An 11,537-nucleotide genomic window follows, 5' to 3' on the forward strand; every position below is an offset into this window, starting at 1 on the left:
CACGTGAGTCTTCTAACTTTCTCGTACCTTTTTCTTTAATTTTGTTAATTCTTCTAATTTTGCCTTGCTTTTTCAGCAACCATGGGAGTAGTAGAAGATGTTCCCAATTTTCGTGATTAGGTAGACAAGCTATTGAAGATTGCGACAATGGATGGTAGATCTTGGAAGACCATTTCCCAACGATTTGGTTGGACAGTAAAAACTCATGGTAAGAGATTTTACCTTACGTATATATTTTTTATTTTTCTAAACTAATTTCAATCCTTCTTTTTATCAAGATTTTCTATTCGAAGAGTTACTGCCGAGGCGGTCACGACTTCTCGTATCTCTTTGGAAATGACCCAAGAAATAATCTTGGGTTCTTCATCGAAAAGAAAAGACGTTAATGACCAAGGCTCTGAAGAAGAGGAAGACGGGGGATCTTTGATAACAAGGCCACGAGCTTGGAGATGCATCATTTCTGATGAAGAAGAAGAAGCATCCCCTCGCCGTTATATTCCCCTTACCGAGTCTATTAAAGCCCCGGTAGTGATTCTTGACGATGATGTTGCTCCCGCTGCTACTCATGACTCTGTTGAGCAGCTTTTTATCAGCGGGTTTGGTGGTGAAGGATTAGGCCCATTTTTTGATGAAGCACCTCTAGCTTCTTTTTCTACACCCGTGTTTGTGACTCATTCTTTGCTGATCTCGGCTATTTCCGTTCCTTCCCAGACTGTCTTTACTACTTCTACTGTTCCTCTTTTAACAATTCCTCCCCCAATCATTCACCATGCTGAAGTTCGCTCCTCAAGTAGGAGTGGTGCTATGAGGCAAGTGATCATTGAAGTCCCCACTGAGGGCAATCTCTTAAGGAAATTGGGTCAAGCAGATGTATGGTTGAAGCCTTTAATTGGACCAATTGAACGAGCCAAGCTAGAGAGCCATAGCTCTTTGACTTTGATGAATGATATTGTGCACGCTTCTTTAAAGGTATTCTCCTTTGATGTGCTTTAAAATTTTCCTATCTTTGAGATTCTTATTTCTCTTCCCTCTTTTTATAGGCCAATCTTATTGGCACGGAGATGATGAAAAGGGTTGCCCTCTCAGAGCAATTAGTGCGTGATTCTCAATTAGAGGTGTGTAATTGGAAGGTACAGTATGAAAGCCTTCAAATTGATATGGAGTACTTAGAAGAAAGTAAGAATAACTTGGAGCAGCAGATATGGGCTTTGACTTCGGAGTTGGCAGTTAAAAAGGCTTCCTCAAGCCAAGCAGAAAAGAAAAAACTCGCCTTGAAACTTCCTTCTCAGAGCAGCTGTCCAAGGCTAGTGAAGAAATCAGAGAGTTGAAAGCTCTTTTGAGTAAAAAAGAAGCTTACGCTGGGGAGCTCGTACAGAATTTGACTCAGGCACAAGAAAACCTTCAAGCTTCTTCTAATAAGGTGCGTGCTTTAGAAAGCTCCCATGCCTCTCTCTAGACTTTTTACACATCTGCCTTGGCTGAAAATGAGAAGTTAACGAACGAGATTGCTGACTGGGAAAGGGATTATGAGATCCTTGAAGATAAATCTGCTATTGAAGTAAGTTGGGCGTTTTTGAATTCACGTCGTGATACCCTAATTGAAGCTGGCCAAGAAAATTTCAACTTGGAATCTGCTAAAATCAATGAAACTATTGAGAAAACTCAGCAAACTCAAGATTTTCCTTCTCCCGTGGCTGAAGCTTCTGTGAATGTTGAAGTCGATACGGGTATCCCAACTACTGCAAGCCCAGTTGAGCTTGTTGTTGCAAGTCAAGTTAAGCCCGCAACTATTAATACTCCTGCCCAAGTTGAGCCTGTTGCTGTTGATGCTCCTGCTTCAGTACCTTCAACTTCTCAGTGACCAGTTTTAGTTGTTTGAATATCTTTGTTTTTGTTTTATTCGAAAATTTTTGATCAAATCCTTGGTTTCAGTTGAGGGTTTATTTTGGAAACGCAAGTCCCAGACCTTTTCATAGGGCAATTTTATAAACAATTCGTAGCTTTACAACTAAGTTCGTACTTAGTCTTAAGTTTTTTTAAAAAATATTAAGAAGTTTTCTTGTTATTATCTTGAACTTCTGTTTACATTATTCTTGCCTTTATTTCTAAGGACTTACAGAATAATTTGCATTTTTATTCTTCAAAAATGCTTCTGTTAACCTCATGACTAATTAATTTAAACATGAGTTTTATAAAAGAGGGGCCTTTTATATTCGACACTTAATGAAGAAGACGTCTCAACTTCATAACGGTGTTTAACATACGATAAAAGAAATAGGAATACACATGTTTCTTTGAAATAACTTTGACAAGTCTTTATTTGAACCTTGTCTAGTTTTGAATAACTCTTTACATGTATTTGAATTACATCTATAACTTTCTCATAACTGTTTTTCTTGTAACAGATTTAAAAAAGTAAAGATAATAAATACGAGGTTTTTATTTATAACTCGTTTCAGTACATAGCCTTTACCCTAACTATAGTAAGGTTTTCTTTGGCCTTAGTTCGTGACTTTTACTATGCACTTGACTTTTTCAGGCTTGAACTTTGATTTTTCTCAATCTTCTTTGCCTTCTTTATACACATGCATGTGTATATTATGTAGTCCCCCAAGTGTTTGAGTATTGAAGTATGAAGCCTCGAGCACTTGATTATTCCTCTCATTTGGTCCTTTCCCTGAAAAAGGAAAAACATAAGGGACTCGGAGGTACGATTATAGATGAAGACTGTTTAACCCATTTTGAATTTCTATCAGAATATTTGTAACCCTGGGCCGTGAAGTTTAATGTATTCCACGTGACTTGCAGGTCGTGACTCATCATTTAGTACGGTCTAGCTTTTTGCCTATCATCTAAAATCGTTAGTAAAATTTTAGCAATTCAAAAATAGAATTTTAAAACATAGATACCTGACAGTGGTTATTCCTAAGACTTAGTATCTCTTCAAATGAATAGCATTCCAATATGAAGGTAGTATTTTGCCATCCATTGTTTCCAGTTCGTATGCTCCTTTACCTGCAATATCGTGAATTCTATAGGGTCCCTCCCATGTTGGACTTAATTTACCCGCATTAGCTGCCTTCATAGATTGGAAAGCCTTTTTGAGCACTAAGTCCCCAATTTTGAAGAATCTGAGGCGTGCTCTTCGGTTGTAGTACCATTCTATGACTTGCTTCTGTGCTTCCATTCTTATTAATGCAGCTTCCCGTCTTCCTTTAGGTAAATCAAGATTTACACGCATTTCTTCGTCATTAGACTCTTCTGTTGTCTGTGTAAACCTTGTACTTGGCTCTCCTATCTCAACGGGAATTAAAGCTTCTGCTCCATCAACAAAAATGGTGTTTCTCTTGTACTTGTTTTTGTGATTGTGTGATATGCCCATAAAACACCAGGTAACACTTCTGGCCAATTACCTTTTGATTCCTCTAAACACTTCTTCAAATTGTTGATAATGTCTTTATTTGTTGATTCTGCTTGCCCATTACCCACTGGATGATAAGGCGTAGACGTAATCCTTTTAATCTGCCAACTTTGAAAGAATTCTGTGATTTGAGCTCCTATAAACTGAGGGCCATTATCGCACACGATTTCCTTTGGTACACCAAATCGGCATATGATATTCCGCCAAATGGAATCTTTCACTTCCTTTTCTCGCACATGTTTGAATGCTCCTGACTCTACCCATTTAGTAAAATAATCAGTGAGTACGAGCAAAAATTTTACATGTCCTTTTGCTTGAGGTAATGGACCCACGATATCCATTCTCTATTTCATAAATGGCCACGGTGCAATGACCGGATGTAGTAACTCCGCAGATCTATGCATATTGTTACCGTACCTTTGACATTTATCGCATTTAGCCAAGAAACTCTCTGCTTCTTCTTCCATTTTAGGCTAATAATACCCTGCCCTGATTAGGGTTCTTACCAATGATCTTCCTCCTACGTGATTCCCACAATACCCTTCGTGTATTTCCCTTATTATGTACTTCGTTTGAGAAGGTCCGAGGCATCTTGCTAAGAGACCATCGAATATTTTTCGATAAAGATTGCCTTGTTTTATGCAGTACCGAGCAGCCTTTTTTCAAAGCGCATGAGCTTTTTTCTTATCACCAGGGACGCTACCATACTGCAAACGAGCAACAATCTCGTTCCTCCAATCCCACGTTAAGTTATTAAAATTTACCTCATTCTTGTCGGGGTAGAGAACTGAATGAAACAAATGAATAACTGAAGCGTTTGCATCACTTGCCACGTCAGTCGCAGATGCGAGATTAGCTAGGGCGTCTGCTTCAATATTTTCGTCCCTTGGTATTTGTGTAACTTTCTAATTTTGAAATTGTTTTATAAAATCTCGTACCTTTTCCAAGTACTGTTGCATCCTCGCTTCCCTGGTTTTATAAGTCCCCAGCATTTGATTAACTACGAGTTGTGAATCACTCTTGATTATAATCCAATTTATGCCAAATTCTCGTGCAAGTTCTAAACCTGCAATCATAGCCTCATATTCTGCCTCATTATTAGTTATAAAATGACATTTGATAGCTTGTCGAATCGTTTCACATGGGTGGTACTAATACGATCCCTAAACATGCACCTTTTACATTAGATGAACCATCAGTGAATAATGACCAAGTTCCTGGGTTAGCTCTATTGAACACCTATAATTCGTTTTCTGCTTCTAATTGCATCCCTTGGCTAAAATCTTCCACGAAATCAGCTAACACTTGAGATTTTATAGCAATTCTAGGTTGGTATGTGATTTTGTATTCACTCAATTCTATAGCCCACTTACCCAATCTACATGATAACTCATGCAATATATTACATAAGAGATAAGTAGTTACTACAACAATAGGGTGACACTGAAAGTAAGGTCTTAATTTCCTATATGCCATGATTAATGCAAGTGCAAGCTTTTCTAATTGAGGATATCGTGTCTCTGTATCTAATAAAGATTTACTAACATAATATATCGGAGATTGTTTACCTTGGTCTTCTCGGACTAAAACATCACTTATCGCTACTTCAGAAACAGCAAGGTAAATGAGAAGTTTTTCCTCAGCCTTTGGTTTTGCCAGCAATGGTGGATTTGATAAGTACGTTTTCAAATTTCTGAGCGTTTGCTGACATTCCTCATTCCATTCAAAATGATCCTGCTTTTTAAGAGCTGAAAAGAATTTAAAGCACTTTTCCGATGATTTGGAAATGAATCTTCCCAAGGTTGCAATTCTTCAAGTTAATCTTTGAACATCTTTTTTACTTGAAAGCATATCAGGGATTTATTCAATGGCCTTAATCTGTGTGGGATTCACTTCAATACTACGGTTAGAAACAAGAAAACCTAAAAACTTACCTGATGCAACACCAAATGCACATTTCTCGGAATTTAACTTCATATTAAATTTGCACAGAATTTGAAAAGTATCAGACAAGTGTGATATGTGATCTCTCGAATGCTGAGTTGTAATGAGCATATAATCTATATAAACTTCCATGGTTTTTCCCAAATGTTCTTGAAACATTTTAGTAACCAACCTCTGATATGTTGCACCAGCGTTTTTTAGACCAAAAGGCATTACTTTATAGCAGTATGTCCCTCTGTCTGTTATAAATGAAGTTTTTTCTTCATCTCCCGGATCCATTTTGATCTGATTATAACCTGAATATGCATCTAAAAAGCTTAATAGTTCATGCCATGCAGTTACATCAATCAGCTGATCTATATGTGGTAGGGGAATGAATCTTTAGGGAAAGTTTTATTAAGGTCTGTGTAATCTACACAAACTCTCCACTTACCATTTTTCTTTGGAACTACGACAGTATTGGCTAACCAATTAGGATACTTTACCTCGTGGATGGATCCAATCTTTAGCAATTTTTGAACCTCTTCTTGAATCACCTGATTCTTGAAAGTTCCTTGCTTTCTTTTCTTTTGCTTGACAGGAGGGTATGATGGGTCTTCATTTAATTTGTGAGTCCACCTCAGGTGGTATCCCTGTCATGTCAGAGTAGGACCAAGCAAAACAGTCTACATTAGTTTTTAGAAATTTAATTAACTTACCTCTCATGCCTTGGCTAAGATTGGCCCCTACGTTGACTTTCTTATCAGGACATTGAGCAAATAACACAACAGGCTCTAATTCCTCAATTGTTGTTTTGATATTTTTATTTTCTTCTGGTTCTTGAATGGTGTCAGGCCTTGAATCTACATTTGTTTGTCCCTGTTCAGTTAAGGCTTGTGTTGTGGTGCCCTTAACTGTCTTCTGTGATTGCTATTTTCCTTCATTTTTTGTACTTGAATTTGCTACATAATTGATGCTCCTAGATGTATGTTGATCTCCACGAATTTGACATACTCCCCAGGGTGATGAAAATTTGATGACTTGATGCAAGGTTGAAGGAACAACATCCATTTCATGGATCCATGGTCTCCCAAGGATCATATTGTAAGTCATCTCCATATCTACTACTTGAAACTTTGTATCTTTAATGACTCCTTTTGCGAATGTGGTGAGTGTCACCTCTCCTTTCGTCACAACACTAGAATTGTCAAATCCAGATAGAGTATGTGCCTTTGGTACTATTCTATCTTCTGCTTGCATCTCACGTAATACTCTTAGCAAAATAATGTTCACGGAACTACCTAGATCAAATATCATGTACAATTAGAGATATTACATGTGCATCGTTATGAGGGGTTAATACACCATCTACATCTGCATCATCAAATGTAACGGTTTCTTCCTCTATGACATGCCGCACCCGTTTCCCTTGGGTAATTGTAACTTTGGAAATTTTGTTAGCTGCAGTGTATAATATTCCATTAATGTCTTCACCTCTGCTTATAACATTGGCGGTTCTTTTGGGAGAAGGTGGCTTCGGAGGCTCCTGCATGTTCTTAATGTAAGCTTTCTTACCTTTCTTACTGAACAACTCAGTGAGATATCCTTGTTTTAATAAATGATCAACTTCACTTTGTAAAACCCTACAATCTGCCGTTTTATGCCCATGGTCATTATGAAACTCGCACCAATGATCAGGGTTGCGCCTGTTTGGATTCGATCTCATCTCTTTTGGCCATCGTACCTTATCTCCCATGCTTCTCAAAACAGCTACGAGCTCGGAAGTGCTCACGTTGAAACTATAACCGCCAAATCTCGCCTTCAAATTTCTCTCATCATCTCGTGACTCATAGATATTTCGATCGTTTCTAAATCTTGATGAAGAACCTGACTCTCTATTCCTTGATCTGTGATCATACCTTTGATTTTCCTGCTTTGATCGTGAGTCTTTTCCCACAGGTCCCATGTATGGCTCGTACCTATTTTTACCGGATCTTTTTTTGGTCTCCGCACATCTCAAACTTTCCTTTTCTTCTTTTTGAAGTCGTGGAACAATATCTTCTTCTATCCTCAACTTCGTGATATACCTGTTGTAAACGTCATTCCACGTTGTAGATGGGAATTCACGAAGGCTTTCTTTGAGTCGCCTCGTAGCTTTTGAGCTTTTTTCATTCAAATTGCTTGTGAAAGCTATAGCTGCCCAATTATCTGGTACACGTGGTAATGTCATTCTTTCACGTTGGAATCTATCCACAAATTCTCTAAGCAATTCTGAGTCCCCTTGCTTGATCTTGAAAATATCTTTCATTCTTTTTTCGATTTTTTGAGCTCCCGGGTGTGCTTTGATGAAAGAATCTGCAAGCTCAGCAAAAGAATTTATAGAATTTTTGGATAAAAAAGAATACCATGTTAATGCTCCCTTGGTGAGTGTTTCACCGAATTTTTTGACTAATACCGATTCAATCTCCTGCTTAGTCAAATCATTGCCTTTTACGTCTGTTGTGAATGCAATCACGTGGTCTCGTGGGTCTGTTGTTCCATCATATTTTGGAATATCAGGCATTTTGAATTTTTTTGGAATCAGGAGGGGAGCAACACTTGGCTTCCAGGGTTGCTGTGAATATTTATCCATGTCTATCCCTTTGAATACGGGAGGCACCCCGGGTATTTGTTCTATGCGGTCACTTTGCTCCTTGAGTTGTTTCTGCAATGTTAGTACTAAATTTTGTAAATTAGAATTGACTAAGTTACCTGGTTCTCCCTCCTGTGGTTTGTTGGGGATTCCACCACTACCTGAATTAACAAGCCCGGACCAAGGATTCTCCAGATTGTTGTTAATTGGAGTGGGGGTGGTTGGTGCAGCAGGTAACTGGCTAGCAAAAGCCTCTAGAGCTTTATTGACCTGAGCAGCAATTAGTTTTTGCAAAGCTTCATCGATAGCTTCAACATTTTCAAATTGCACGTTTCCATTTGTATGAGATCCGTTAGGAGTGCCTTCACGAGACCGCCGAGGAGAGCCTCGTGGAGAAGGGATCGGGGTGTGAGTACCCTGTGGATCTCCCTAAAGTTGTTAGTTTCCTTGATTTCCTTGGATGTTTTCATTATTGTTCGACATGATTGATGCAACAAGGAAACTTAAGCCAAAAGAGAATAGATTATCAGATTCCCGGTAACGGAACCAATTTGTTTAACCAAAAAATGGGATTTCGGTCAAAGCTTTAATTTAGAAGAACTCGGGTTACTGATAATCAAAAGAATATATGAAAGAAAGTAATTTTGCTAGCAAAAATATAATCAGAAGAAAAACAAGTAAATCATTGTACTCAGATAGTATTTTGTGTCTCTACAATTGATCAGTTATCTCCTTTTTATAGATATTTGGGAGATATGTGTTTTGCCCTTGTCATAATTAGGCTATTATGAGTAATTAAAGACATTGAATGCTACGTTACACAATCATTGTATTTAATACAGATTCTCTAACGTATTCAGTATTTAATGCTCATTAAATACTGTATCTGTACTCTCATATATTGTCAGATTCATTCCCCTTGATTCGTAGACCTAAATGACTTAAATAGGTATGGGCGCCGAGTCCTTTGAATATCTGCCCGTGCCTCTTCCTTTGTCTTTGCTCGTATCCGTTACAACTCGTGTCTCTTTGCCAGCTGTAACTCTTTGACTAGTCTACGTGTCTTGACACGTCATCTTTATTCCACTTTAATATGTAAAATCAATTTTTCCCAATATAGATAATTGCTTGGCATAGGAATTCTTAATTTTGCTTGTGATCAGCTGATGACAGTCCATTCTATTCCATTTTTTTATGAATCCTAAATATCTGATAGGGAAGGATCTCAATTCAAAACCTATTTGATTCAATAGTTGTTCCTTAGTCTGATCATCTACTCATGCAAGGAACATGGTAGATTTTTCCATGTTAGTGTGAGGTCCACACCTCACCAACCAAAAGAAGAAGATTGAAAAAATTGGACAAAATAGGCTGCTTGAATGCATATGGGCGGCTGAATATTTCAATTTGCAATTTGCAATGCAATAAGTCAAATTTGTGTTGCTAAGTGGTTGGCAAATTTGCCTATAAATAAAGATGATTCCATCTCAGTTAAGACACACCAAAATAAAGAGAGAAGCAACATATAGTTAGTAAGAGTAATCCACAGATTATTGTCTGTGAGATAATTAGTGAGTGGTAGTAATATTGTAGTGAGGTATTTTAAATAAAGAGTGTTATTTCTTCCAAAGTTGTAGTAGTCTCTTCTACTGAGTTGTAATATTATAGTGGTAATATTGCTCCACTCGGATATTGTATTTTATCCCGCTAAAATATTTGGTGTCATTGTTACTCTCTTGTGTTATTATTATTTGCTGTGGATATTATTCCTGGGTGAGATTATTTATTTTATCCCAACAACGTGGTATCAGAGCCATGGCAAATAATGGTCCGCTATCTTTTCAGTACCCCTGTCTCACAAAAAATAATTATGAGAAATGGTGTCTACGTATGAAAGCCATTCTTGGCTCCCAGGATGTGTGGGAAATTGTAGACAGAGGGTATGCAAAACTAGATAATGAGGAAGCTCTGCCTCAAAATGAAAAAGAAGTCTTGGCAAAGACAAGGAAGAAGGATCAACAAGCTCTCACGCTCATCCACCAATGTTTGGATGATGCCATGTTTGAGAAGGTGGCAGATGCTACCACCTCAAAGGAAGCTTGGGGGATTTTACAAAATTCTCTTCAAGGAGTTGACAAGGTGAAAAAGGTAAAACTTCAAACTCTAAGGGCTAATTTTGAAGCTTTAAAAATGAAAGAATCCGAATGCATCTCAGATTATTTTTCAAAAGTGAAGGCTGTTGTAAATCAACTAAGAAGATACGGGGAGGATATAGAAGATGTCCGTATGGTAGAAAAGATTCTTCTCACTTTAACACCTAAATTTGATTTTGTGGTGTGTGCTATTGAGGAGTCTAAAGATTTAGACTCTATGATGGTGGAGCAATTGGAAGGTTCTTTACAAGCCCACGAAGAAAAGATCAAAAGGAGACAAGAAGTGCCATTGGAGCAACATCTTAAAACTCAGGCATCCTTCAAGGATTATAGAGGTGAAACAAGCTATCGAGGAAACAGATGAGGACGAGGCCGAGGCCGAGGAGATCATGGAAGAGGAAGAAGTAATGGTAACAACTTCAACAATGAAGTTAAAATCCACCAAACATTCAGAGGTCGTGGTCGTGGACAAAGAGGAGGAAGAGGACGTGGATACTACCAAGAAAATAATGGACAAAGGTATGACAAATCAAAAATTGAATGTTATAATTGTCATAAATTTGGCCATTACTCTTGGGAATGTCGTAGCAATGTTGAAGAAAAGGCTAACCTTGTTGACGACAAGAAAGAAGAAAATGAGTCAACGTTGTTGATGGCACTCAAGGAAGAAGACAGAGATAGTTGCAGCTCGTGGTATTTGGACAATGGAGCAAGCAATCATATGTGTGGATGCAAAGAGAAGTTTGTGGAGATCAATAAAACAGTGAGAGGTAATGTGTCCTTTGGAGATACCTCAAAGGTTCAAATCGAAGGGATAGGTACGATTCTGATCTCCTGTAAAGATGGTAGTCACAAGTTAATTCAAGATGTTTATTATGTGCCAAAAATTAAAAAGTAATATTTTAAGTTTGGGCCAACTTCTTGAAAAGGAATATGACATCCACATGAAAAATATGCATCTTTGGCTTAGAGATTCAAGTGGAATTCTAATTGCTAAAGTGCATATGGCAAAGAATAGATTGTTTTCTCTGAATCTTAAAACAATTAATGCAAAGTGTTTGAAGGCTAATGTGCAAGATGAACCATGGTGTTGGCACATGAGATTTGGGCACTTAAATTTTGAAGCGCTCAAATCAATGGGAGAAAAGAAAATGGTACATGGGATACCATCAATCAACCATCCAAATCAATTGTGTGAAGCTTGTCTTCTTGGGAAACATGCAAGGAGGAGTTTTCCAAAGGAGGCCATGTCAAGATCAACCAAGCCGCTCCAGCTTGTCCACACTGATGTGTGTGGACCAATCAATCCACCTTCTTTTGGTAAAAGAAAATACTTTCTGCTTTTCATTGATGACTTTAGTAGAAAGACTTAGGTTTATTTCTTGAACCAAAAATCTGAAGCTTTTGC

This window comes from Nicotiana tabacum, chromosome 20 (genome assembly GCF_000715075.1).
Source record: "Nicotiana tabacum cultivar K326 chromosome 20, ASM71507v2, whole genome shotgun sequence".
NCBI lineage: Eukaryota > Viridiplantae > Streptophyta > Magnoliopsida > Solanales > Solanaceae > Nicotiana > Nicotiana tabacum.